The 19239-nt window shown below is 45.8% G+C and overlaps 1 protein-coding gene across 1 annotated transcript in view; it reads left to right on the forward strand.

Annotated features, from left to right (window-relative positions):
- Positions 1-19239, forward strand: part of tmem132e (transmembrane protein 132E) — a 131175-nt gene that overhangs the window by 1612 nt on the left and 110324 nt on the right. The window lies entirely within an intron of this gene.

The raw sequence follows: 19239 nt of genomic DNA on the forward strand, positions 1-19239 counted from the left end.
ACGGTGGAGCTTTGGACTTCTAACGCCGTCAATGGCAGTGAATGTGTAAACTAGCCTGTCTAATGAGGTGGGGAAACGTGTCTTTTTACACCACAGGCTGTTCCAAATTGCAATGTTTGGAGGCCTTTTTGAGGAAACGGTTTTGAACAGCAGTTTTTGAACTCCAAAACTGAAAATCGATCAGTCGTTGGTCTACAACAATGTCGCATTTCTGACAATTTCAAATGGTATGAGCAGGGTTTTTCCTGACTCCAACTGCAGTGTAAATCTCTATTTTCCAAACCGATGTGTGGCATTTGATATTTTACGCGAGCATTAAGCTAGCAGACGGGTCTGGTTCAACATTGTGGAGTTTCATTGCGATGTTCGATACAGCATTTTTTCGGACGGATACCGGTACGCGCATCTTTGAGTACTGACTGATATTGCGTACCGATACCTGTAGTAGTTTTCATATAAAAAGAATGCAACTGAATGAATGCAATACTTTCTTTTGGAAACAGATGTTGATTTGCCGATGTGTCGGAACTGTCGCAGTATCGGCTCAACTCGTCAGATTTGTTTTGCCTTAAATATCAATGGCCGGTATCGGCAGGTCGATATTGCCCCGATACCAATACCTGATATCAGTCCTTGTCTATATTTGTTTTGTATCAGTTTTACAGTAAACCTCAACTCGCGGGACAACTAGCTTGAGGCAACCATGGGTCAAATGTGCTTGGTTCCAAAATAAATGATCTTCGGGATGTCTACCGACGGTAGTTGTAGCACCTGAGCCGCCGCGGCTCCCCTTGCCTCATCGCCTCTCCGCGTATAATCGGCTGCATAATGCAGTTTGCGCTTTGTGTATCGGCTGTGCAGTGTGCTCCCATTCAGGCACGGCTTCACAATCGCCTCCACGTCTTACTCATTTTCTTGCCTCAATTTCATTACTGCACAAAAGAAACGCCTACGTGTGCACTAAAAAAAAAACTCAACAGCCTCTGTCTTACTGCCTACACACGCGCGCGCTGATCAGGCCAACATGGTCAATGTTGTTTGCGCCACCTTCCTGGACAACAGCGCTGCCGCTGTCAAGAACCATCGTAGTCGAGGCTTTGGCTAGTGTCCAACTGCCTCCGAGTTTCTTCCAGGGATCAGCCGCTCGTTTTTTTTTTTTTTTTTTGGTGCTAATTTAGATGGCGTAAGAACAGTCGATAAAGCGGCATGATGCAAATAGCCTCGCAAAATAATGAGAATTTTGGAAGCGTTCTATGGGAGTTAACTGGAATTCACGGGAATAAACCAAGGCTTTAGAAAAGGTCGCCGACTAATGACGAACTTAACGAGCAATAAAAGTAAATAAATGTTCGTGCTAAAAGCAGGCTTCAGATACACCGCCGCTCAAATGAAGTGAAAAATCAAAAGGTGCAATGAAGGGACTGGAATGTCCTCACCGTGTCTGTCATTCAACGCAATGAACAAAAAACCGTTTCTTTCTGATGCCGATGATTCGCCGATGTATCAAACTGCTGCAGTATAGCGCCACCTTCTGCCAAGGAGGGCTTACTCCATCTCTGATTTATTTTGAGAGAAGTGTCGGTGGCTGGCTATTGGCAGGCTCGACGAGGACTTGATACCTTAAAATGAGGCCAGTACTCGCCCATGCCTAATATTTATTCTTGATTACCCCCCCCCCCCCCCTCCAATCGTGTCTGCTTCTGAATGACTTTGCCCACTTGTTTGCTGCACGACTGAGCCAGACATGAAATCATGCTCGATTGAACGGGCTAATTCGCGGCGTCTATCGTACATCGGTTAAGTGGCCTCGGCGGCTGAGTTGTTTTTGAGACGCGTCACTGCGACGACCGCTAATTCTCTCGTTTTTGCATCGAATTCTAAAGAGCGCTGTCTTTCATCAGCATTGAAAAGATCTGTGAATCAGTCGTGTTTCTGTCGCTTTGTCAACATTGGGAATTGAGTAACAAAAAATGACGACAACAACAACAAAATGTCTGAAAATAAAAAGCGGGATATGAGAACTGATACTGAACGATCGGTTTGCTCTTCACACAATTTGTTTTTGTCTTGTTTTGACATCAGCCAATTGTGCAATCACTTGTCCTTTCTTTAAGACGAGTGGGCCCTTCAAGGGCAGTTCTGTCATCCCCCTCGCAACCCCCCCCCCCCCCCCACCCTTTTTTTTTTTCCTGGGTTGTTACGCCGATTTAATGGCCGGATGTGTAATTGCGCCGTTCCCGTATCACGACAAGTCCCATACATCAGCACGTTAAATAAGTTATCACTCCTGGCACACATGTGTGGAAAAGGTTAAACTGAAGGTCCCCCCGCCCCCTCCTTTTTAATTCCTTCAAGTGTAGAGGGCGGAATACAAATTTGAAAAGAGCCGAAGTCGCTTGACATTTTGTGCATGAAGACGTCGAAAACGCACGCGAGCGGCCTCGCAATTTAATTGTCTGCAATGGCCGCTGCCTATCGAGGTTCATTTGGGAAAAAAACATTTCAAATTCCCTGCTAACAGTTGAAGTACACGACCTGGAATTAGCCCAAGATGGCCGCTTCAAACCAAAATGCTGACTTGCTGTTCATTTTTAGACATTAGTCCTTGAGACTTTTTTTGTGCATCCTGCTGTGGTAGGAAACGTAACAAACAAACAAAAAAAACCTGCCCGTCACACTCAACCCCGGTACGAGATGTAAAATGATCTGATGCCGGCAGCAAAAAAAATGTCTTCCCTGAAGCTATAGCTTGCTAAATATATATTGAGGGGGGGGGGGGGAAAGAAGCCAAACACGTTTTGCCAACGGGAACACCCAAAAGTGACAGGTGCAACAACGGCGGATGTCAGAAATTCTGCACAGGATCAAAAGAAAAAGAGGCTTATTTTTGGCAAGGTTGGCTCGTATGCTAACGAGGCGGTGCTTTCTGCGGTAAGGAAGTTAATGACCAAAAAGAAACCCCAAAAGGTGGATGGCGGGGGTGGGGTTGAATGAACAAAATACATGAGCCGACCGAGCCAACCTCGGCATAACCATTTAAAGGGATTCAAGTGTGGTGATTTGTCGGCTGCAAGTAGTTTGGCAAAGTTTGCTGATGAAGTGCTGCCACCACCGGGGAAAACACAACCTTAAATTGCCTTTAGAATTTAAATAGATACACAAATGTAAGAATGTATCCCACACCTTAAAAAAAAACAAAAAAAAGTTTATTTGTTTCTTATAGATTTTTTTTAACCAATACATGCTCATAAATTTGTTTTGGTTACGCACATTTTTTTTCATGATTTACACTAAATTATTTAACCATCTAATGAGATCATACATGTATTTGAATTAACCAAGTAAAAAATGTTTGATAATGTGGTAGGACAACGCCCTCAAAAGGGACTTAACCACTCAGTGACCCCCAACAAATATTGGAATGCATTTTCTCTTTAAGTAGGCGACCCGATGACTTGCGTATCTGGGGGGACGTTTCAGCAGCGAAGCTTTAGCGTGCTTTGAAATGTATTTTTCTCCACTGGCTTGCGGGCTGCTACCCACCACCACCAACCACCACCACCATAGAAACGAAACACATCAGCAAACGCCTAAAGCCAGCCTGAAGTTGGTGGGCGGATGTTAAGTATTTTTTCGCATAATGACGCAGACGACGCGAGAACACTGTCGGCCTTTCCAAACTTCAAAGCCTCTCAAATGGGCAAACGTCTAAAGCTGTCATTAAATATCTATTTGCAAAATTGTCGCCATACCGGGAGGTGTGGCGTAATTTAACCACTTTTGTTGTTGGGTTTTTTTTTGGTTCCGCCCGGCACGAAATGACACAATTGTCGCCACGGATGTAATTAGCGACGCATTCATAGGTCGGATAGGGTCGCTTTGAAACGTTCCGCCTCTCAAGCGAAGGCGCTTGAATCCATATTGGCTGCGCAAAAGCTCCCCTGCGTTTGACCTTCGCTCCTTTTGTGAGGCAACAAACGGTCAAGGGGAGGAATGCTGTCTCTCAGCATGGCGCGCAGGTCAAAAAAAAAGTGTCCAGGACTGAAATTGAACAGGAAGTCGGCCATTTTGATTTGAAATCAGCCATTTGGAAGAACCCCAACCATAGAATTTGTCCTAATGACACGACACCCCCCCCCCCTTTGCAATCATGCTCCATTAGCAAAACTCCACCATTGTGTCAAAAAGGATGGAAAGTGGCCTTTTCTCGGGAGAGTTTGAGGCGCGTCTGTAATTGCGAACCTGCTGTCAGCAAGCTTTTGTCCAGCCTTTCTGAAACATGACAGAATTTTGCGCCTTGCTGACATTTTGAGTGGCGGCCCACTCCATTCTACGGCCCCCTTCTTGAGCGACCCATATATGCAATTGACGGCACCTTTTGCTGGTTGCGTTCTCATTTCTCATTTTTACCTTTTTGGCCCAAGTTGCCGCAAAAACGGAAGCTGATAATTTATGCAGCCTAGAGTGGGCCCATCCCCTGAAATGACATTTCAAGTCTTGCTCATATTGATTTCAATACGCAGACACAAAAGCCTCACAAATTAGGCCCCCCCCCCCCCCCCCCCCCCCAAAATTGACTGCTCCTGACTTGTCCAACTTCCAGTGAGCGTGTTTTGTACAAAATGACAAAACCAGGCACCCACCCCCCTTCTTCTTCTGGTCTTGTCATGTTTAATTCAAAGCGTCTTTCTTGTGCTGTCGACAATAGGGAACTTTTTCAAAGCCTCGCAGAAAACTGTGATGGGAAATGACACTGCATGGAAATTGAGTGTTGTTCACGTTCCTTCTGATTGGCTACAATTCAACTCAGAATAGCTTTTTTGTTCACACTCGAGCTTTGGTCGACTTGAGCAGCAAAATATTTTTACAAATCAAGAAGACAACATTAGCTGGAACTTGAATCAACATTTATCGGCCTCAATAAATGCGTTGGATACAAAGGAAAAAAAAATCCACTTTAAACTTTCAACCAAATACATGTTTTATCCGAAAATATCCTGTAGTGTTGTTGTTCTTTGTTTGATTTTTTTTCATAGAATTATGGTCGCAGTCTCGGAGGTCCGTGTACTCACTCGACCACGGTTGTTTTGAAAAACAAATGTTCTGCCGGATCAAAACAATCCCGTTATAAATGACCTGGCTCCAACCTTTGGGATTGCAGATTTGGTTCATCCTGTATGTTTGTCCTTGCTATTAAAATAGCAGAGCTAGTGCTTTTATTTTGAAGGGTCGAGGAAAGGAAGCTGTCGTAAATGATTAACAATTGGCGTAAATAACTGTCGCGCTCTGAGACCTACCGCCGACTCCGATTTGCGGAGAAGAAACGAGGGTGAAAATGGACAAAAGCGAAGGCGATAACAGTCAAACCGAACGATTCTTTAGCACCTGGTTGAGAAGCGAACGAGATTCGTATTTAAAGTTTGACTGTTCAATCAATTTCGCTTTATTTCACGGGGGTTTACGATTTGCCGCTTTGCAAAACAGTTTCGTTTTGTACCGATGCCGTCGCACAAGGATCGGTATCGTTTGCTTTGAATGTGTATTTTCTGTCTGGCTTATTTTATTTCATGCTATACACAAAGGCAAAAAGCAAGGTTACAAATGTTAATAGTACTCGAATGAGATTGTGAAGGTCACAAAACGTCATCATTTAAGTTGAAGAGAATTTAAATGTGCAAAACATTCCGTTGGGAGTTATTCATTGCATTTCATGTTTATTTTGTATTGTAGCTCTTAAGGCGTGTTCCCACAATGGCTGTCTCATAAAAGTTGCCCTTTGGTTCAACCGAGGATGCATGCTACACCCGCGGCCGCTCTTTAGGGTACATACAAAAAAAATCGGTATACTTTATGCCTAAATTTGGCCAGTCAGAAGCCTTGAAAAATAAAAAAGTCTTTAGCCAGCTAAGACGCAAAACGACAAAACTGGGAGGGTCCCGGTCCCCCCACCGCCAAATGTTTTGTTACATCCTGCTTCTGTCAGCAGTCCATTGATTTCAGGATACCATCCAAACTGTGTCAAACGGAAGTTCATCTTGAAATCATTCACGGTAATTAATGAAGCTCCCCCCCCCTCCCCCCCTTAAAATCCGCTAACCCGTTTTTGAAAGCATTTGTTCGCAACCCCGCCAATGCAGGTGCTTCGTAAAATGACTCCAGGCAGGTTTGTAAAAATGATCGGGGCCGCTTGTTCTGCTGGAGTACGAGTACAATTTTCTGGCCCAACTTGGCTAGCGGCTACGTTTTTACCAGTGGTTGCGCGGTCTATGAAAATGTCCTTTCTCTTCCCCCGGAGCCCGTTTGAATCGATTCTTTTTATTAGGCCGCATTGGCGTTGAGAGAAAAGGAATCCCGGTTTGTTGTAATAGCCTCTCCAGCTGACATTTGTCATCCTTTTTTTGAACACGAGTCTCTGAAATGGGATTGAGCTTGCCGCTAGCTTTTCTGCATGGCTTCTTTTGTCCCCGCGTCTTCTAGGCAATAGACGCGAGCATGAGTTTTAATGCGCATGTGCTGGACTTGACACTTTTGAATATACGTATGATAGAACGTTGAAAAAAACCCCGCAACCAAATGGTGTCAAAAAGAGACACGGGGGAGTTTTTTGGACCCAACTCTCGCCTAAACGGTCATGCTAAACCTTAGCCTTGGCTTCTTTTCGCGGCGGCAGTTTGGCAGCTCGGAAGCAATTCATCAAAAAGTAGGCTTTGAAAAGTTTATTGCAACTCGCGGTGGCAGCTTACCGTCCAACGTAAAAGCGAGAGAATTACACGCCGCGTGATTAAAAAGACAACTTTGCTTTGAGGTCTGCTAGCTTAATGCTAACGCATGATGGGAGAGAGATGTCAGAGCGTCGACGTGGCGGTGAAGCACCACGAGTGGGGAAAATGACTTGGCGCTGCTGACGTCGGATTCGTTATCAGTCGACTTTCCAAATTGAGGGGAAAGCCCCAAATCGCACATCTCCAGGTTCATTACTCGCCCGGGCTTTTGGCCCGCAGATATCCAAGCCACAAATTGACAAGTTTACATATTTGTACAGCGACCTCCAAAAAGGCCGACGAGAATCCTGAAACGGCTCCAGCCGAGTGATTGTTTGCAAAGGCTGCCGCGCAGATGGGAACATTTGTTTTGGAGAGCGCAAATCTCAGCTTCCGGCCAAGTAATCACAGAGTCGTGGTCATTGATTAAAACCCTATCAAGCTAGCGCAGATAGATTACAGTTGCTTTTCTGCCTGGGGAGAAGGAAGTCTTATTTCTCCTTTCAAGTAGCGCCGGCCGCGCCGCGTCATGTTTGAGCGTGATTAATTGGCGGGGGGGAAAACAATAAGAAAAAGTCCAGCGCTGAAATTTGCATGACATTTTTTTCAGGAAGGGTTGATTTCAGGCAGGGATTTTCAAAGTGTGCTACACGGACGCCCTCTAGTGGTACGGCAAGAATCGGTGAATTCAATGCTTCTACGCCGCATCAGGTTACGGTGGTTTCAACTTTCACGGAATAAATTCAAGTCGACGTCTTTTCTATCCAAGTACAAATTGATGCACAAATCATGCGTGAATGAATTCTAAACAAAGCAGTGAAGAGGTTTTATTCTTTTCACGACGACATTCAAATCCCATTTGAGTGGTGGCGTGTAAATGAAGACTTTTGTTTCTCATCGTTTTTGTTTCTCATTCCTTGATGGGGGCGTGGGAGAATTCATTCTGACCTGCTTTCTGAATGTTCTGAGCTCCTGTTGCCGTTGCCGTGATAGATGAGAAAGCGTTCAATCGAATAGTTGGCGAATTGTCTTGCAAATTGTCTTCGTGCGTCTTTCGTCGCTAACTTTGCTCCTCTAGTTGGAGCCGATTCCAGCGGTCTGCATCGTGATGGAGTGTTTTCTCAGAAGTTTAGCGAGCTTATTATTTCCTCGCACCCCCCTCACCCACCGCACAAAAAAATGACGCGAAATTCCCTCGCCAATGGAAAAACAGATTGCTTAAATCCCGACTCATTTGGGCCGGGAATGAAATTGCTCCACGTGCCTTTGTAGCCGCGCCGGGCGTGGAAAAGGCTTCTCATGATGAATTAGTCACAGCGATCTCTAGGGGGTAGGCGTCGGGGTGCTGCGGTGGTGGCGGTGAGGCTGCGACGTTTCCCGCGTTTCATCCTCAACGTCATTAGTCTAATTCCGAAAATCCGTTTGCTTTGCTTTGGACTCTACTTCCAAGGAAAAAGGTTAACCGTTTTCCAAAAGGCTCGAGATGAAACGCAGAGGCGGGTTGATTTGCATATTAATTACCGTTCAGGTCCTTTTGCCTCGTACGACAAACAATCGACAAAGTTTTTGCTACTTGTTTCCCGGCCAAGCTTGCAAAAAAAAAAAAAAAAGGAGCTGGCTAACGATGTCGCCATTTGGCAGGAGTCAAAAGGTTTTGCCATGTTGCGGGCATGCCACGAAATGGAGTCTTAACCTTCTATTTATTAATTGTTTTTCTTTCAAACTCGCCAGATCATTAGTGACTGTTATGATTCGCAGCAGCTCTTGTCAAGACGGTTTAATAAAATCGTCATCTTGCCATGAAAGCTTTTTCCCACGGAAGAGGTATCGAGACGGCCTCGGGCGCCCCGTGGAGCAGTCGATGAAAAAAAAAAAAAAGAAAAGAAAACCAGCGTTTCCAAAGTATTCCCTGATTTAATCACTCTGCCTTTCCAAACGATGTTATCAAATATGCGGCAAACACGGTGCAAATTTTCTGCGCGGCGCGAGAGCGCTCGTCAAATCATCTGCTCCATCCGCTCGCTCCCCCCGGTCCAGAAGGGCTGCCAACGTGAGGGCTAATATCGCTGACCGATGATGGGGGGGGGGGGGGGGGCATCATTGCCATGATTTGTCATTAACACCAGATGTCCCCTTCAAAACACTGCCATGATGCGGGTGGCGTGATGTCAAATGAGCCATTGCCTGGGGCGGGGGGGGGGGGGACTGAAAATGTGGAAAAGAGGCTTGCAAAATGACTTTGGAACTGCAGTTCAGCTTTCGCAAAATACCCGATTCACAGATTTGTCTACGGGAATTATTTTGCATGGTGGTGGGCTATGTTGAAGTGAGGGAAAGAGCTCCTTTTGCTCAACCATGTCAAAGGAAAAAAAAAAGGGGGGGGGGGTCTTAATCGAAATGTAGGTTACCGGTTTGAAGGTATAGCACGGTTTTTAAAAATGTGATGTCATTTTCCTGTACAATCTGTTAATAAAGTTGGGAAGAAAAAAAAAACGTGCCATTGACGTGCCAAAGCCGCACGTTTGAAGAAATCAAAGTTGGAGCGCCCTCCCGGGAACTCTTTGCTTCCACGCGGTGACTTCCAGGGCAAAGCATTCCACGGCCGAGATTGAGGTTGGGGGAAGAATCGACCCCGTGTCACGTTTCCCCGACCCGTCTGTGGCACGCACGTCACATTTCCAAATTGTGTCTGATTGGCTTCGGGGGGAGGGGGGGGGCAGCACGGGGGCCGCTTGTCGCGGCATATGCTCGTACATCATGCATCTTTCATGCCGATGATTGCGGCGGAAGGGACGGTCTGCAGGAGCGTGAGCAATGCCGCAAATGTTCTCTTCACTTCATTCCCCCCCTCCTTTTTTTTCTCTTTTGCATTTTCTTTACATATTTTTTTTTTTTGCAGACAGTTTGCAGCAGCAGAGGCAAAAATGTCTTCGCGCTTAGCTATGAGACACCTCGATTCTAGACGTATTCATGGTCATCAATAATTTAAAAAAAAATCGCATTCTGGAATAATCTGACGTGGAAAGACGCATTTCCTGCTTTGTAAAAATTCTACTTATTAAAATAGCAATTATTTCGATAACTGACGAAGAATTCTGTCAGCGGTTGATGGTTGCTGCGCGGACTTAATGGTTACAAAATGTTTTTCTGGAAATTAACGTCTTTTGTGCTGTATGAAAACAAAGTCGCTCTACATTCGCAAGGAAAGTGCGGAGGTTAGCTCGCACTTGCGTCCATGTCCGTCGTCCATATTGACTGCTCACTCGAGCGGCGCCATCTTCCGCTTTAGTTCAACTCGTTCTCCGCTTTGTTTTGTGGCATGTGCATCCCCTTGGCATTACTGTTTAAAACCCTCCAAAAAAAACAAAAACTAAACTAAACAAAAAAAAAAACTCAACAATGTTCCCGTGAATGTGATTTCACGCTCGGCTGGTCACTTGAAGCTGAACAAGCTCGAGGCGGGAAGGCGGGAGAAGCCCCCGCAGCCCCCCCCCACTGGCAAAAACACTGGCAGTGCATGTTTGAAAACATTGCAAGTGCAACGAATCCCTGCATGTCTGTCGTTCAACATTCACAAATTTGCCTATTTGCGGAAATTGTTTTGAAGCTATCCTCTGTTATCCGTGGAACAAACGGAATTCTCGCAATGTTGCTTTCAATGATTTTTTGTTTGAAGTCATATAGAAATCAAGTATTTGGGTGACTTTGGATGCGGCTAGTTATTTTAGGCTACTCTGTTAGCGAAAGCTATCAGTCAGCCTACTGTGTGTTGAATTAGTCGCTGATGTTAAATTTTCCACCGGTTTGCGATTGTAACGACGAACAGCTGTAATCGGAAAGTAAATGGGTGGGTGATGCGCACCCCCGCCGCGTCATCCTGCACAAGCTCATTTTGCTCTGTGGCTAAGAGTCATTAGCCGGGACCTTGCGCGTCCGCTGGAGGGTGTCAAATTTGAAAGCCTCGACACCCATTGTTGTCATGATGTCGATTGGCATTATGTTGTGTTTGCGCCACTGGTGGGCTTGTGTGCCGGGGCCTGCATTCCCCCCCCCCCCCCACCCCCCCGCTGTGCTATCCGGGGCCTGCTAATTAATTGGCGCCAAAGCGTTAAAGTCAGCCAGTCTGTTAACAGCCCCCGATACCTCCCGTGAACACTACCACTGTCGGAAGCGCTGGAATTGGAAATTGTGATTCAGCAGCGAGTGCGAGATGCTAATCTAGCAGTCTAGGTTGTCACGCCATTGTTTTGCTCAAAAGGAGTCTGTTTTGCTTTGTTTTAGCATTAGCTTTAGTTTAGCTGCTTGAATTCCTATTGAGAAGTATTAACGCGGTTGGACTACGTACATTCAAATTATTATTATTTTTAATATGTGTATTTGTCCTTTAAATACAGTATATGAACCCAAGAGGCAGAACACTTGGGACCTAACGTACGTTTTGAGCTGAGTTAATAGACAAAAGCAGGTCAGCCATAACACGCATGCAATTTTTCAATTTTAGTTTAGCGTTGCTTTAACTAAAATAACCCTGCTACAGATAATATATATTTTTTGAAGTTGCTGTTGGACACTGAGTGATTCCAACTTCCTCCTAGCTTGAAGTCAGAGCAACAGGTGTTCACCTTGCAAGTGCAAACATAATCCCGACAACTCGATTAGTTTTTTTTTTCTTTCTGTTATTGGAGACTTCGGGACTCTGAAGCGCTCTTCCAGACGCAGTCAGAGCAAGAGACGTTGACCTCTGAGCGCAAACACGGTTCCCCTCACTACATATTTTCTTTTCCAAAAATGAGTACTTAACGACATTTTTGTGCTGTAATTGAACACTTTTAATGACTCTGAGACTCCCTTCCGCCCGCAGTCGGAGCAGCAGACACTCATTCACCAACCGCATTGAAAAAAAAAAAAAGATCGACTTGGTTGTTTAATTTCACACTTGATGGCTGTGCAGACACTCCAGAGAGCCAACGATTGGTATCCAAGCAATTAAAAACTCGATTTGCCTGAGTATGTCCCTTTCAAGAGGTTCCATCGCGGTGGCTTACAGTAGCTCCGTGAAGACGCTTTATTAAAACGCCCCCCCCCCACCCGCAGCCTACAATGGACGCGCTATAGGCGCTCCTCCCGTGCGTGATCAATCCCCGACGCGTATTGTCAAAATGTGCTCTTTTAGAATCCAGCTGAGCCTCGCCTCGCTGTCGTGTGAAGATTTGCGGGGGATTTGACAGCAGTCGGAGACAGAGTTATCCGGGATGAATGATGGGAGGTCTGACTCGCTCAAACAACAATGCCCCCCGCCCCCTCGCCCCACCCCCTTTCTTTCCCACCGCGACTCCTTCGGGAAATCAGAGGAGCAAACCAGGGAGCGCAGGGTTCATCGGCGCGGTGTTGAACAAGTCATTTCTCAGGTTTTCTCCGGGTGCGACGGCCAAGTGAACTCGTGGCGACTGCGGCGGTTTAACGAGGATTAAAAGGCCGCCGCCGCCGCCACTCCGCTTACCGACTCCCCCCCCCCCCCCCCCCCCAAACGCCGCTCCCATATTTGTCAAGCCGGAGCGGTCCGCGGTGGCCCCCTGGGGGCCACGGGGTCCTCGCAGATTTAATCCATTGACTTATTTTGATCCACATCTGCAGTGCTATGTCGTGCCCGACCGATTCATCGGCTGGCCGATACTGGCACGTTTCTTTGCACGTTAGCACGTCACGACATCTTGGTACGGAGGAAACAATTTGCAGTGTGTTGCCATCTTGAATTAGACCCAAGTAGCGGGAGATCACTGGACATCAAATCAGTGTTTCCCATTGGGTAGGGGGGGGGGGGGGACATTCCCTCTACTTTTCCCTGAGTTTTGTTGTTGTTGTTGTCGTATTTTTTAAGCGTGTGTGTGCGTTGTGTTTTCAGTGACTAATAAACACGGCTGGCGAAAAATTTGCCCAGGGACTTGGCGCCGTTGAGCCATCTGTCTGTTGCCCCCAAAGCACGGCGATGAAATATCGTTTCTCGTTTAGCCACTTTTTATTCCCGACCGTGATGTTTAGCAGGGTGCTTGTCTTATTTTGTCGGGTCAGCCTGATAAGCGGAGGCATCTCATTTTGTATGATTGATCATCATGCTGTCGCTCGACAAAATCAGATATATATGTACTGTATATATTTTTTTTTTACAATGTATTTTTTTTGTGAAGGGGCAAAGCGTCGTCATGTTACGGGGTAGGATTTTTCGACCGGTCGCCAAACAGCTCTCACTGCGCAGGCTGGTCGCCAATGACGGAAAGTCAACGCTAAGGTCCGCGCGCAACGTTACACCCAAAAACTTACCTCATCGATTTGAGCCGACTCATGATGAGACGTTGTCATTGCCGATTTAGCGAGCGAAGCCAAACATTGGCCCAAAGATAAGACGCCAAACTAGGGGCGTCAAACAAATGTTTGTCACAAGCTATGTGGCAATAGAGGATTACAAAAATTGACCCAGCATTACATTTTAATGAGAGTTTTTTCAAAACAAATCATATTGGAAACAAGAAAATGCTTTGCCATATAATATATATTGAATTGTTAGTACAGATTTTAGCAAGCATCATGGAAGTTGACATGTTTCATTTGCTTTTACGGGCATTGTGAAATAATGTGGCGGGCCGTATCTGGCCCCCGGGCCATGAGTTTGACACCTGTTGCGTTAATGCTATTGGCAAAGATGCTCGTGTGTAAAATTAGCAAATTTGGTCCCCATTTTCTCACCAAAATGAAAGCAACGCATGCGTGTAGCAAGGGGCATCTGCCCCTGTGCCCAATGCCAAAGCCCGTGACCCGAGCCTCGCCCTAAACCTGTACGGCGGAGAATCAAATTGTGTTTCAAAGTCAAAATGGCCACCAAGTAACTACTTTTGCCAGGTTATCATTGCACAGCAACGTTAATGTTACTCATCAAATCGTGGGCAGGCGGTTTACATCATCTGCCCCCCCCCCCCCCCACCCCCGAAGCTAATGTAACACATATCTCCAAAAGGGACGCCTGGCTAATGGCAAAATCAAAGCCTTATTTCCATAGTCGGTTACGGCTGTAATTCCCCATTAAGCCGGCGCGCTAATAACCGATGACCGCGACGTGATCGGATGCGAACGGCAAGAAGCGCCAGCCCCGGCCGCTGTTTGGCACTCTTGCCGGTGGCTTCCGGGTGGCGAGGGAGGGGGCGGGGGCCGCGTCTCCAGATGGGGCTCACGTGCCGGCAGCGGCCACTTTGCAGGGAGAACATTTCCGCGCGGTGGGGTCGTCGAGGTTCTCTCATTAGCAGCAGGCCGGAGACTCTTAATGAGATGCTAAGCGGGAGGCTCTCCGCCGTCACGTCCGGGGCACGTATCGACCGGACCAGGCCAGATCGTCTTCGTTGTTTTTAATGCGAGCTTTAATTTATGGATGCGAGACCCTCACCCGGCAGACGCCGGGATATTACACGATCATGAGTAATAACGGCTAATTGGTGATCCCGGATTTACGGCCGCCGGCTCTTAATGACGTCCTCAAGGGCCTTTTGTTATCTCGGAGATGCTGCAATTCGTCAGGTACCGTATTTCAGGACATTTCTCGCCGTGGGACTCCACCAAGTACGGTGACGTCGCAAATTTATTCTCGGATTACGATCAGCGTTAGTTGCACATCTCCAACAGTTGCTGATTGATTGTTCAAGCAAATCAAATATGGAAGTCAGAATTATGCCAGTGTCATTTGAGACGGCGGGTAAAGTTAAAAATTTTTTCTTTCTTCTAAGCTTTACAAATAAATACTGAATAAAATCCTGTTTATGGATAGAAATGTGGATCTTGGAACACTGGTCCAAACTAATTAAGAAATGGTTTTCGCATCGCAAACAGTCAAACTAAATCAAACGTAAATTGAAAAAAAAAAATGGCTGGTCATAAATTGCAAAAGTCTCTCTCCCGTGACATCGACGTTTTGTACGCTGGCGGTTTGAAGTTTTTGTCTGAAGTACCAAATAAAATACAGAATGTAATTAATTCCCGGAAAGAATCCCAAGCATTTTTTGGCGGGGGGGGAGGGGGAGAAACGTGGATCCTGGAATGTCGACGATATCTAACGTATCCTGCCTAGTTAAAGACACGGATGGCGTTCGAGGACAGCAGGCGACATTTGGGTCATTCATTCATTCATTAAATCGTCGCTTTATGCTTCGGAGCGGGAGCGCCAGTGACATGTGATCTGCACATTGTCGGCCTGCTGCTCCGCTGCGTTGCCATCTGCTTCTTAATCCTGTTTGGACTCGTACTCTCACTTGTTTTTTTTTTTTTTGTTGTTGTTTTTTATTGTTTGTCACACAGGAGGGGAGGGGGGGGGAGTGGAGGGGTTTCATCCGCGGATGCCGATTTTTGTCTTGTTTGCTATTCTAGGACTTTTATGTGGCTTACCACCAGCTATTAACAACATGCCTGTGAAGCTCAACAAGTTGCGTGTATCAGGATTTTGGGAACGTTTTGGGGGGGGGGTTAGCTTTGAATTGTGGCTATTCGTGAGCCAGGCAGGTCTCGATCCCCCGCGAAGAACGAGCTCATCGATAAGCTCGTTGTTTATAGATTGGTCCGTCATCCGATAGGAGAGAGAGACGACGGTTCTCGTCAACTCTGCGATCGGCTCCAAAATCCTCTTCGTGTTCAGCCTGAACTTGCTTTTTAAGTGATATCGCGGATGACTTTCCGTTTGGAGTTGTCAACTTGAATTTAATTTATTCAAATGGATTTTACAGCCGGTAAAATTCAGCCCTTGCTGATGCGAGTGTGTTGTCGACGAAGCGAAGAAAAATCCTAGTTGAGCAATTTTTTATTTTTGAGGGATTATTAATACCGTAGATCTGAAGAAAGCAAATATATGTTTTTTTTCTGCGACCCTGGGCATTTCAAACGAACACCAGGGAGTTTCACAGACAGGAAGTGACAGTTTTCTTTTCCTTCTGCCCCTGAAATCTCTGCTTGCACTTAGTCACGACCATGTTATCTATTATTTAACTTTCTTTGTTTTTCTAAGTAGTATTTCATCACCAAAAAAAAACAAAACACCCAGGGGAATTTCTTTCAACATGTGCACTTCCGACAACTAATGCGACAATTAGCGATCACAGGCGTCGCGCCGTCTTGAAGCTTTCCGGTGCTAAATTTAGAACTGGCTCAGCATTTTGGGTAATGCCTGCGTTTGTACTTCTTCACTCCCGATTGCTATAATAGTCATCGAAAAATGCCACATGGGTAATAATCACTGCACTTTGGGATCATTCATCTTTCTCGTATGTAGTTCACATTTGGGGGCAAACAAAATCTCAAGGACGAGTTACCACCGGAAATTGCCCCTAAAATGGCTACTCTAAACACAAACGGCAGCACTTACTGAGACTTTTTTGTGGAGCTACTTAAGATAAACAGGTCGAGCAAATTTCAAGTCTCAATGGGATTTTTGTGTTGAATTGAATGTTGAATTGAGGACCCCTGCAAATAGCCAAAATGACCCCGATAAAACTGCTTCAAACAAAAATGGCCACCTCCCTTTTTTTGCGGGTCTACACATGATAGGCATGCCCACCAAATTTCATGTTGTTAAACTACCTTTGACGACTGGATTTTTAGTCCCCGCCCCCCCCGATTAAATTTTCATCTGAATGGGCACGTCCGCACAATGCGAGTTTTCAAGTTTGCCTTCAAAATGGCAATTTATTTAGTCTGTGACCAACGACACGGGCCCGGCCGACGCAATTTCAGCAGAAACGCGTGAGGTGAATCCAACGAGACGTGTAATGAGCACGTACGGTCACGGCTGCCTTCGGGTATGCTCGTGATTGCTTTAAATTGCAGCCACTGATTAGCAAGGTAGGAACAATCGCGAGTCGATTGAATTAAACGCGCACCCTCCGGGAAGCGCTTTCATTGACTGAGAGCGCCTCTTGTCAGGTAGACTTTGTCCACACTCGAATGGTGGTGCTGCTTTCATGCACCTGCGGTGTTGCGAACCGGTCGCTGCGATATGTGCAATTTGCTGCTTGGTTACGCCGTATCCGGATGAAAGAAGGCCGGGATATCTTGCATTCATTGCCGTGCGAGGCCACGAGAATGGAGATTAATGATTGTGAGGCGCGGGGAGCTTTTCCGGTATGGAGAACTCCAAAAGAAGCCGCCCAAAGTGGCGTTTGATATTTTGGAACCTTTGGTGACGGTCACACAATAAAATGCGTTGGTGGGGGGCGGGGCTAGTAGCTTTAGGGCCGTGCACAAAATCCAATCGAATGACGCTTTGGGCTAAGACGTCGCCTGCTCGTAGCCGTTCACTTAAGACGGATTCAAAAGCAACGCCAACTTCCACTTCGGAAAAGATGCCATTTATCCGTCGCACGCGTCGGCAATATCATTTACGTTCTTCCAAGTTGAATACAAAGCTCGGGTCTGCTGTTGCGCAGAAAGGTTTCCCGAAGCATTGTGAGGCAGGTGCGCAGCGTCGAAACGCGGAATAAATTTCCCCAAAAAGCAAAGGCCCGGGAGGTCGTAATGTTCACACGGGGAGCAACCGCCGGCTGACAGCAAGTTCTTCATCTTCTATCGAGCGTCTCTCGTGGCGCATCTACGACGGAGGTTGGGCGGGGGTGCCCACCCGTAAAGTTGAAGTGCGGCAAACTTTATGGCTTTGACGCAGTTTCATGGCATTCTGGCGGATTTACCAGCGCTCTCCTTAAAAAAAAAAAAAAAACAGTACCGTCGTTAATGCCGTACGCCGAATCAACGCTTCCTCCAGACTTGGCATCTGTCAAGATGACTTTTATGGTGGTCGGCTGGGAATGTACAAAGCTTGTTAAACATCTCAACGCGGACCCGAAAAAAAAGAACACCAGCCCCCCCCCCCCCAAAATGAAACGATGACGTTTGCCCCACTGCAGCGCGGACAAAAAGTTAGCAGAGAGTTTGCAATGAGTTAGCGTAATGTCACAAGATGGCGGCAAAGCACTACTTTTGTCTAAATGGACCTCCTCAACATCAACATAGTTCTTACGCCAAAAGACGACCTCAAAACACTGCTTTTTGTCCAAACCTAGCTCCTCAACATAGTGCCTTGACGCCAATATGATGGCGGTGGCGCAATAATGGAAGCTGCTTTCAACGTGAAACAGATCCGCTAAGTTTTTCAGCAATATCGGTTCTCCCGCAAAATTTGCGGAGAGGTGCATCAGCAACTTGCTTTTTTAAGTCTCGAAAAAAAGTCACGCTCGTCAATTAGCCATCACATTAGCTGTTGACATTAGCATCTGCTTGATTAAATAAAACAATTTATGTTAATTAGCAAACATCCCCCCATTTTTTGGGGGGTTCAAAATCATCGCCCATTGAGGCTCATGCATCAAAAATGCTGGAGATTTGCTTCAAATTGCTTACGAAAAACTCCGCTAATGCATTCGGATGTATTTTGAGCCACGTCAGTTAGCTGACCTTCGTCTAATTAAAGAATCAACAATTAAAATTGAAAGCAAACGTTCCCAAAAACAAAAACATCTTAATCCTGGGATTAAGTACCCCCCCCCCTCCCCCCTCCCCTCAGTGGTTCGTTCCACCACCCTAAAAAAAGCCGACACCCCCGGCTCAAGTCCTGCAGTTTTATCTCATTGGTGTGTTTATCGTCTCTTGTTGACGGCTTTGTTGCTCTTGGAGAGAAAACATGTCACAGTTCATTTCCTGGATGAAAGTAATGTGAGCGAGCCCACACTCTTTTGAGGTTTTTTTTATTTTTTTTGGAACGCAATGAGACATGTTTTATTGGACCGCTTCCCAATTCCCAGTCATGCCTCGCGGTCATATATTGGAAAATAGAATCCAACTCGCAGGCTCGAGTCGAAAACGCAGACCTCGGCAAATAGACTCCGTCATTCGGCATTGGACCAGAAACTTCCGAGATGAGCCAGAATGCAAAACATTTGAGCCAGATGAGTTCAGGACGAAAAGAAAAGCCATTAAAGATCAGCAGCAATGCAGCCAATTGATCCTCATGCAAATTGAATTGAATTTGGTGGAACCTGTTAAAACACAAACAAAATTTCCTTGGTGGAGGAAATTCGGCCGTAACCAAGTACAATGAGAAACCGCGCAAAGCACGAAAACAAATTAGAGCTAGAACGATGAATCGACAACTTATTGATGATCAAATTCTTCAGTAATTATTTTTGATAATTGACGAATCGTTCAGATCCCGCTGTTCATTTCAAATTGTCCAAATCCTCTGAATTTATGATTCTTAATCGTAAATATTCTCTGATTTCTGCTGTCCTCTAGGAAAGCAGACTGATTATCTTTGTGTGGTATCAAAATGTTAAAAAATTTAAAAAAAACCTTTTATTTTGGAAAAAAAAAACTATTTTTGCTTAGTTTCTAACATGTTGTAAACTAACGGTCTTTCATTTGTCATTTTGTTGTACAAAGTCTTGCGCATTCTTGTGAG

This window comes from Hippocampus guttulatus, chromosome 15 (assembly GCF_054856545.1).
Source record: "Hippocampus guttulatus isolate MCC_2025c chromosome 15, RoL_Hgut_1.0, whole genome shotgun sequence".
Classification (NCBI taxonomy): Eukaryota; Metazoa; Chordata; class Actinopteri; order Syngnathiformes; family Syngnathidae; genus Hippocampus; species Hippocampus guttulatus.